The following is a 9,946-nucleotide window of genomic DNA, read 5'->3' as shown; positions in this document are numbered from 1 at the left end:
ACAGAAGCCAATCCAGGAAAGAGGGAAGTTGAAGAACAGGTGAACGCCATCACCTTAAGGTCTGGAAAGGTCGCAAGCCCCCAAATTCAGCAAGACGAAGAGCCTGAAAAATCTCAAGATTCAGAAAATGCAGTTGTGGCTGAAGAAGATGTGCAGAAGGAAGTAGAGGTGGAACCAAGGAAGACTACTGTGGAACACACTCCTCCTGAGGGTAATACAGGGGAGAAACAAATCTATCCTCCACCTCCTTTCCCTAAAAGGCTGTAGAAGAAAAAGCTGGATAAGCAGTTTGAAAAGTTTCTGGAGGTGTTCAAGAAACTTCATATCAACATACCTTTCGCTGAAGCTCTTGAACAGATGTCTAGCTATGCGAGGTTTATGAAAGGTATTATCTCTCGGAAAGTGAAGCTCGATGACTTAGAGACCGTTGCTCTAACGGAGGAATGCAGTGCTGTGCTGCAACAGAAGTTGCCTCCGAAGCTTAAAGATCCTGGAAGCTTCACTATTCCTTGCACCATCGGAAACTTGTCGTTCGACAAGTGTTTATGTGATTTAGGAGCTAGCATCAATCTGATGCCCTTATCTATCTTCAAGAAGCTTGGTCTGCCTGAGCCGAAACCAACATACATGTTATTGCAACTAGCTGACCGTTCCATCGCTTATCCACGAGGTATAGTGGAGGATGTCTTGGTCAAGGTGGATAAACTCTTCTTCCCTGCTGACTTTGTAATTCTTGATTTCGAGGAAGATAAGAAGATTCCCATTATCTTGGGAAGACCATTCTTGGCTACAGGCCGAACTATGATCGATGTGCAAAAAGGAGAGCTTTCGATGAAGGTTTACGATCAAAAGGTCACTTTTAATGTGTTCAAGGCAATAAAGTTACCCACAGAAAAAGAAGAGTGCTTTAAAATAGAGCGGGTCGACTCAGTTTTTGAAGATGAAGGAGTAGTGGAGCAACTGCAGGTTTTGAATGCACCTCCGTGGAAGAGGAAGTTGGATATGCCATTCGATTCTCTTGGGTTAGCAGAGCTGAAAATTTCTCAGGAGCGTTTTGAACCATTTACTCAAGAAGCTCCCACACTTGAGCTCAACCCACTACCAGATCACTTGAGTTATTCATTCTTAAGTGCACCCCCTGACAAGGGGTTGGGATATATCTTTGATGTTGTAGAGGGTAGCCGAACGGATCCTCCAGTGCCTATAGAGGGTTCTTCTCATGTGCAGCAGGTAGTTGATAGGATTGGTGTTGGTGATGAGCAGTACAGGCGAGTAACTAGGCGTATGGAGGCCATGCATGACATTCACCATCATTTTACGACATATTTGACACATGCTTTCGGTACTGTTGTTCGAGACACTGGTGGCGAGGTTGATTGGCCACCTGATCCTCCACCCGAAGAGGGTGATCTGTTCGACGACTAGGTATGCCTGAAATCCTTATTATTACCTTCAATGAGGACATTGAAAATTTTAAGTTTGGGGGTGATAATGTAAGGATTAGTAGTGTGTGTCCATATAGATTCATATAGATTCATGTTGCATGTTTAGTTATAGTTCATTCATATTTTTGCATGATAGTTCATTTAGGACATATTTGTTTGTTTTTATGTAATTTCAAATAGTTGCATTTGCATGCATATTTAGCATGATCCCTTAAGATGAACTATGATATTTGATAAGTTGATGTTGATTTGAGTGTGGTGATGAGGAATAGAGGGATGTTTAAGTCCTAATGAATTGATTTGTATGCCGGAAACAAATATTTTCACAAAGTCTTATAGGGTTGCTTTTGATCTAGATCATGATCATACTTGTTTGTTGTTGAGATTTAATCACTTGGTTATATTTAGAATTTGTGATATTCTCGTAGTGACATAAAAACACTGATTCTTTTTATCTGGAGAAAAACTTAGATTTCATTGCTAGTTGTTGTAAGGCTAGGTGTCAAATGGCTAGTAGCCGGCTCATATTTTTATGAGTAGTCTAGGGTTGAATGAGATGGAGCGAAACACACTCATTCAGAAATTGTTGAAAAAAAAAGAAAAAAAAAGAAAAAAAAGGAATAAAAGAAAGAAAAAAAAAGTATGTGTTTATGCATAATTGATCAAGAGTGAGCTCTTTAATACTCGAGTTATTAAGTTCTAGGGGACTTTGTGCCTAGTGACCTAAGGCTTTTATAGTCTGGGATCCGCTAACCTAACGCTCGCTACATGGGTATTATTGTATAAGTCTTTTGGGACCTCATTCATTGCACGATCAAATAAGCATCTTTGCTATGTGTTCAATAATAGTGTGAATCCTTGTATAACTCTAGTAGAAAGTAGGTGTTGTGAGTCATAATGCGTTTATTGTCTATTCTGTTTATAAACTTTTGATTGTTTCGATGATAGATAAGTTATGGTTATTGATCTAGTATCGAGAGTATATCTGTTAAGCATCCACACATGCACGTTTCTGGTTTGTGAGTTGGTTTGTGGGATTTATTCGAACTCTATTTCAAGTTATTGCATTCTTAGAGGCATTGGTTTATTCATTTGGTTATGGTTATTCTGAAGGGATCGATTGCATTATCATTTAGTTACATTCACATAGTTGCATTCATACATTAGGTTTATTTTGTAGTTTTGAGTCTGTTTATGCTTGAGGACAAACATCGATTCAAGATTGGGGGTGTGATAAGTGGATTTTATATCCACTTGGAACGCTTTATTACAAGCTTAAATTGGTGTTTTGGACTCAAGTTGTTGGTATTTTGATGTGTTTTTGTGTTATTGCATTTCAGGTATCAGTTAAATGAAGAAAAGAGCTTTTAAAGGAAATATGATGAAAAGTGATCAGAATTGGAAGCCAAGGCTATTGTCAAGTTGTAGAGAATCTCAATAGCTTCGCGTGGGCAGTTGAATCGCCTAATTCTGACGAGTAGAACTCAAGTTATGGCCAAAACAAGTTTCATCAGAATAGTTTTTCCAGTCAGTAGCTGCGCGCCCGCGCAAAGAGCTGCGCGCCCGCGCAAAGAGCTGCGCGCCCGCGCAAAGAGCTGCGCGCCCGCGCAAAGAGCTGCGCGCCCGCTCAGCGAGCAGAGCGGCCGCTCAGGAGGCGGCTGGTCGCTGATTTCGCTGAAAAAGCCTTTTTTGAGTAGAATTTGACGATTTTAAGGGTCCAGGTCCACCAGGGGCGTATATATACTTAAAAAAAGGGTTTTCATCATCCGGGAAGATTGGGATACCAAGGAGAAGACCTAGAAGCACAGAACAACTCCGAAAAAGAAGATCTTGTTTTCAACTTGTGATTCTTTGAATTAGTTGTAACTTTGGATGCTCGTTTTCGTTCTTGTTGAACCTAGATCTCGTTTATTCATACTTTGATTATTATTTAGTTTATTAAGACCTTGTTTATACCATGCTTTCATTGGAACCCATGGTGACGATGAGTTCGATTATGGGCTAATCGTTGTCATGGGATTCTAGCGGATTTACTTATGGATTTCAATAGTTAATTGTTTCGATATCGTGGTGTGTGGTGATTGATTGATATCCTAGTATTGGTTGTGCTTATTCGTCTTATGTGCGTAGCTAACATATAAGATAGTGTGTTAATCTCTATTGAAGCGACAGTGAATATAGAGGTTTAGAACTTGCCATGCTAGCATAGGTTCTTGTATGTGTATACATGATTCGTAGGTAACTCTAACCGTTTTACTTGCCCTATGTAATCAAGATAGATAACTTGTTCTTAAACCGTTATGTTGTCAAATTCTATAGACATATAGGGTCTCAATATAATTGGTGCCTATTCAGCTTCTATCTCTTTTGTGGATGTCTGGTAGAATGGTACTCGTGCAACGAAAGTTGGCGTTTATCAGTTTCGTGTTATCTGATTAGTGTCATCACCATCGTATGCTAAGGTTAAAAACAATAAGGCTATTGAATGAAGTATTTAATGAAGTTAGGATCCCATGTTTGTCATATATAGTAATTTAACTTCAATTCTCTTAGTTAATGTTATTTAGTATAATCTCTTAGTTTAATAAAAACCCAATTTGTTATTTGTCTTAGCATTGAGCGATAACCATACATTGTTGCATAGGTGCATAAATTGAACTTAACCTAAACTAGTCTCTGTGGGAACGAACTAGAAAATATTCTATAATACTTGCGAACGCGTATACTTGCGTGAATATTAGCGCGTGTTTTCGCCCCAACACAGACCTTTGCCTCCTGCCACTTTACTAACACCTCTGGAGCTCCGGGAAGACCTTTAACTTTTGAAGTAACATTTAGCAAAGACTCGGGAACACTACGACATAAACGGCCTTCTACCGCATAATTATGTGATGTTGCCGTAGATAATGTTGCAGCAGCTATATAAAATGTACCATACTGCAACATGTTTTAATTATATTAGCATAGGTCTCGAAAAGTGTTGCCAGTACATATATTAATAAAAATATTCAATTTTTATTAAAAAATAAATAAGTAAATGCTGATGTGGCAGAGCTGGTCCCCACACTACTGACGTGGCAGGTGGTCCCTGCTGACGTGGCATGTGATTCACCGCATGTGGGTCCCACCTTGCTGACGTGGCAGGTGGACCCCTGCTGACGTGGCAGGTGGCCCCCCATGTGGGCCCCACTCTGCTGAATAATAATTATTAAAAATTATTAAATAATAATTTAATTTTAAAATTATTTATATATATTTAAATTTATTTATTTATCAAACAGTAAGAGGTTTGAAGATAAGTTAATCAATAGTATTAAATATTAATTAAGATTTTGTTTTATTAAATTTAAACTTTATAAACTTTTTTATGTTAAACTTGAAATGAAGATTTATTTGACTACACAAAAATGATTAAATCGCATAAAACTATACAAGTAATTAATATTTTTTGAAAAAACAAAATATTATTAGATAAATGATTATTACATAAAATTTTAAATTAAGTACTAGTAAAAATATATACTTATTAAATTTAAATTTATTTAAAAATATATAGAAAACAATAATTTAAACTGAAAATTAGAGAACACATCAGGAATTGTGGTCATGAAATGTTGGAGCGGCAAAAACCCGCTCATTTTTTTGCTTTATCTTTATTAATCCGCTCCGCCGCTCCTTATTCACTCTCCAGTAACTCACCTCACCCCTATCTCTTTCTCACCACAACGGCGGTCTGACTCCTCTCTTCAATTCCACCTCTCTTCAATCTCAGCGCACTCTCTTTGCTGCCTTACCTTATATTTAAGGCTCAATTGATTAAGACTTCTATTAGGGTTTTTAATTTTTATTTTGGGTTCTTCAAATCACGGCTTTGATTTTGAGTTCTAAATATGTGCTTCTCCAATTAGGGCTTTTATTTACATAAATTCAACTAATCGCTCTCTACTTTTATTTGCAGGGCTTCTTTGGGTTTTCGATTTAAGGTATTTTAGCTCTGTTTTTATTGTTTTAGTTTTAATTTGATTCTTGGTTTTGTATCTTGGTCTGCGTGTAAATTCTGGTTTGGCTTTGACATGATTTTCAATTTTTGATGGATTTATGCTCTATATCTCTGTAACTTAACTAGTCCAATGTTATTATATGCTCTTTAGAAAATTGAATCCAATGTCTGGTGTAAAGTTTGTCCAATATTTTGACTTACTTGTTCACTTGTTTTTGTTCATATTTGGACAAGTTAATATTTATTGTTTATGGATTTTTAGAGTTAAAGGATATATGTTGTTTTTATAAAGTTATTGTTCTGTTGTTCATTGCCCTGATTTGCAAGGCTGTAAGTACATATTAACAACTGTATATGTTTTGCATTGAGTACAATTATTTAGGGGTTGTAGAAACTTATCATTAAAAATTACAAGTTTGATTTATATACCCCAGGGAGGAGAACAACCTGAGCACGCAGTGTTTCATCAAGATATTTACCACGTACAAAATATAATAAACAATAACTAAGGAGCATTATTAATTTACACCATATTTAGCAACTAGTACATAAAATTAATCAAGGAAAATCACCTGCAGTGTGGACATGAGAAGTCCCATGGCATCTACTGCAACATAATGCCCATGGTTTATCTAGGAAAGGTATAATAGCTCAACTGTCTTCAAATGTGGCTATTTTATCATGTGTCTTATTGGTTACTATCTTAAAGGAACATGAAGCTAATAGAAACAGTGCTTTCAAGCCTGCAATTAGGAAACTCATGACAATTTAAAGTCGAGACAGAAGTGTAAGAGTTGAGAAAAATTTTGGTGATTAAAAGGAATAAATAGATGTAGGTACAAAATAGGTAAATACTTGTTATTGTAAGAAATACCTATAATGATATGTAAATAACCAAATAACAACAATACCTTGAACAATTCCAAAACAACTGAACTACTTAATACATTCATGGAAAACCCAACTTTTTAGGCTGAAAGAGATATATAATATATGTACAAAGCATCATGCTCGTATGTATGACACTTAGCAGTACTTCAATTCTTTCTTTGGAATGTGATTAGATGTTGATTTATGTACTGATTGTAGGAGAAGTATGGCAGTAGTATTGCTGGTAGCAGAGAATTTGGTAATCTTTTGCAAATTAAAGGATTGTGTATGTGATTTTCTTTATATATTATGTTGAAAGGCATCAGGCAGACCTTCATGTTACAGAGTATGTGGGATTATAATATTATTCGGACGATAAAGCGAAACTGATATTTAGTTATATTAATTTTTTATATATGCATGGCGATTCACCATGGCACTTCTCATAAATGCAACATTTGACTAGTGCAGGAGGCACAAAATTTGCAAATTGCTTCATCTGTTCACAAACTTTTTGCTAATATAGTTTATCTGGACTCTTGGTGTCAGTGAGAAAGAGTCAGGGTGCTATGATGTGTATGGTTTAGATGAAGAACTCCTGGAAATGGTACCCAAGCCAGTTCTTGCAGTGTTGTTTCTCTACCCCTTAACATCTCAGGTTTGTTGTTTACGACATGGAAATGATTTCCCCTATGTGAGTCTGGTTTACAGGATCTTGGTTTAGATTTAACATGATATCCTTTTGCAGAGTGAACATGAGAGAATACAGCAAGACGCGGTCACTAAGGTCAGTCTCATAAATCATCTTTTTAATCGTGTACAAGTGGCAATTAAGATTCTTTTGAAGTTTATAACTCAGAATCTAAATAATTTGTTTAGTAAAATTGTCTTTGCATCTTATTAGATGGCCTTTTGTAACTGCATTTGCTCCGAAGAAGGGGAAATCGAGTGTGGTTATGTAACTGCATAGGGATCTTTTAGCTTAAAAGGCATATGCTCATTTTCTTATTCTTTTTTGTTAAATAGATAAACAGTTATAGTGTTATAATGTTTCAGCAAATAGAGCTATGTCTGCTGAGGCACGGTTAGCAAAGGTCAAGGTGGATTCTGATTTTATCTCTCCTTGTGATACTTCCATCCTTTATCCTACTGACGGGGGTAATATGTGAAGCTAGTGTTTAACTTAACTTTAAATGCAGTGCCTTCTTTCGAAATTGTATTGACGTATTTGCATTATTGATCTCTCTTGTTCTATATTTTCTACGTACCTCAAAAATTTAGTTTCTTTTATTTTGTGATTTTAATCATTAAAATTTAGATCCACCACTAATGTTGGTCGATTTTCCTGGACTGGAAAAAGGATATCTTGATGATTCATTGGTGAGTTTCTGCATTTGACAATAAACTGGATCTTTTTTCTTGACTTGATGACTTTATATTGAAATTGCAGATGGTTATAATTTTCTGCTAAACGGGCGCAAAACATATCTTCTGCTAAAGCCTTGGGAATTGTAAAGGATTCGATAAATTAAATAGTCCAAATCAGATGAGGTATGTAAATTAATTAATTAAATTGTTCATTTACATCTCACATTTGCAACTTTTGGTTAGGAAAATTAAACTTTTGATACACTATGTTGAATGCAAGAGTTCTAGTTATGTGCTTACATAACTTGTACTAACGTAATAACACAGATTTATCTAGTGAACTTTACTTTACAGGGAGATGTCAAATTTCTGAAGAAGTATTGTATCTCTGAAGTAATTGAACGGTGTAGTGCTGAACACAAGGCTTATGCAAGCCAAAATATTGTAGTTGATAACAAGGTAAAATAGACCAAATCCAGATGGATTCTCTTGCTTCGGATAGTGTTTTCTTTTCATGTGGTCTGATTTACTTGGTAAATCTTGAGCAGTTTTTTTTAAAATGGTCAAATCTTTTGGGTTTTTATTTCTGCATTATTTACATGTCATTATTCTGAGTTGCGTAATCATTTCTTATCTTAGCTGAATATATACGTGAAATTTCTGTGATGTAATACTTCTATGAATAAAGCATGAGTATTGTTTTCACACCTTTCTCATCCAAATCTTGTTAAACTGGTGGGACAATCTCATTGTCTTCTATGCTGCAAGAAAGGCAATAGTAAGTCGGCCTTTGTGTCTTTAACCAGAGTCTGACAATCTCATTGTCTTCTATACTGAGCAGGAGGATGCTCTATGCTGCCACTTCCATCGGAAATACGCTTAAAGATTCTGATTGGAGCTGCTAGAGGTCTGGCATTCTTACACGCAGCAGAAAAAAAGATAATATATAGAGACTTCAAAGCCTCAAATATTTTACTGGATGGGGAAGTATAACTAGTACAGTAGGTTGGTTTGTCCGTGCCAACAGGGGCATAGCCAGTGAAACCAATTACTCGGGTCAAAAAGTCAGAAAATAAATTCAAGTATATTTAAATAATTAATATATAGATATAATTGCAAGACAAATTGTAATATTAATAATATATAACTAAGTACATCAATTCCATAATTATATTACAAGCAACAGAATGACAAGTTCAAATTAGGCAGAGTGACTACATAATAACATCCATTATATTTCATTTATCTTGCGAATAGAGAATTGGCTAAGCAAGTTACTTTATTAGCATAAATAGATCAATTTTTTGTCTGGGAATCCTGATTACTTTAGATTGTGACTTTTTGCCATATTTGAATATTAGAATCCTGATTAGTATTTTTACGGTCATTCACCTAACTATTTTTTTCCGATAGTTCCTATAGTTTGCGTATTATTGTTTTATGTCATACAACATAGCAAATCAAGTCAGTAACTAATGTCGGTAATCAATTTCAGCATTGTAAGCAGGAATTCCAGTGTGCTGAATTGAAAAAAATATCAGAACCAATTGAACATGCTTTAAAGACACAATAGCGTGGATTGGATCCTGATTCTGATAATCTATCAATTATCATTGAGTCCCTTAGTTTGACAGCTGACCTGAAAGAGAGTATTGAATTAGAAAAGGAAAGGATGAGAGCTGTGACTAATAAAAGCCAAGGGGATATAGATATTAGTAACCAGCTGGTTCGTGGCAGAGCAGTAACAAGATTCTACAGAAATGGGTAAAATGGACGTCAAATTTGTTAGCATAGCTGAAGAATCTGAAATATGTGCTCTCTTTTTTTCCGTGTTGCTAAAGTAGCTGCCAGATTAATTGGTCAAGTTAATTGTGATTCCTGTATAATAGACTTGTAATGTTTGTAGATTAGTAGATTAGTTCATCAGTACTGGTGATATTGTATTGTGTTTCTGTTGATTTTGATTGGAAAAAAAGTTCTATATTAACTGGGATTTAATGTATGCAGAAAGTATATTTCAAATTTTGTCCATTGTTATTGTGTTGCAATAGGTATTAAAAATGTTGCAAATAGGTACTAAAAATTGTTGCAAAAGGGCCATGTGTCAAGCTGGACCCACATGTCAGTGGGCCCCACTTGTCAGTATCCCACATGTCAGTGGGCCCCACAATTGCCACGTGTCAAAAGCCACGTGTCAAAGTGCCATGTGACAGTCCATGTGGCAGTCCACGTGTCAGTTTGACCCCATTTTTTTTGCAATGTC

At 35.8% G+C, this 9,946-nt stretch overlaps 1 long non-coding RNA gene across 9 annotated transcripts; it reads left to right on the top strand.

The window, feature by feature from the left end:
* Window positions 1-5,049: 5,049 nt before the first annotated feature.
* Window positions 5,050-9,720, top strand: LOC141683231 (uncharacterized). 9 transcript variants are annotated; one of them, XR_012560179.1, is made up of 10 exons: window positions 5,051-5,428; window positions 6,535-6,574; window positions 6,865-6,973; window positions 7,064-7,102; window positions 7,372-7,473; window positions 7,634-7,695; window positions 7,766-7,866; window positions 8,038-8,142; window positions 8,525-8,590; window positions 9,179-9,720. It is a non-coding gene; the product is annotated as an uncharacterized LOC141683231 (long non-coding RNA). The 9 variants fall into 9 exon arrangements; XR_012560180.1 differs by lacking the exon at window positions 6,535-6,574 and having other exon boundaries at window positions 5,052-5,278; window positions 5,404-5,428; XR_012560178.1 differs by lacking the exon at window positions 6,535-6,574 and having other exon boundaries at window positions 5,050-5,428; window positions 6,787-6,973.
* The last annotated feature ends 226 nt before the right edge of the window (window positions 9,721-9,946 follow it).

This window comes from Apium graveolens, chromosome 9 (genome assembly GCF_009905375.1).
Source record: "Apium graveolens cultivar Ventura chromosome 9, ASM990537v1, whole genome shotgun sequence".
NCBI classification, from domain to species: Eukaryota; Viridiplantae; Streptophyta; class Magnoliopsida; order Apiales; family Apiaceae; genus Apium; species Apium graveolens.
This window is presented reverse-complemented; position numbering and strand designations above follow the sequence as displayed.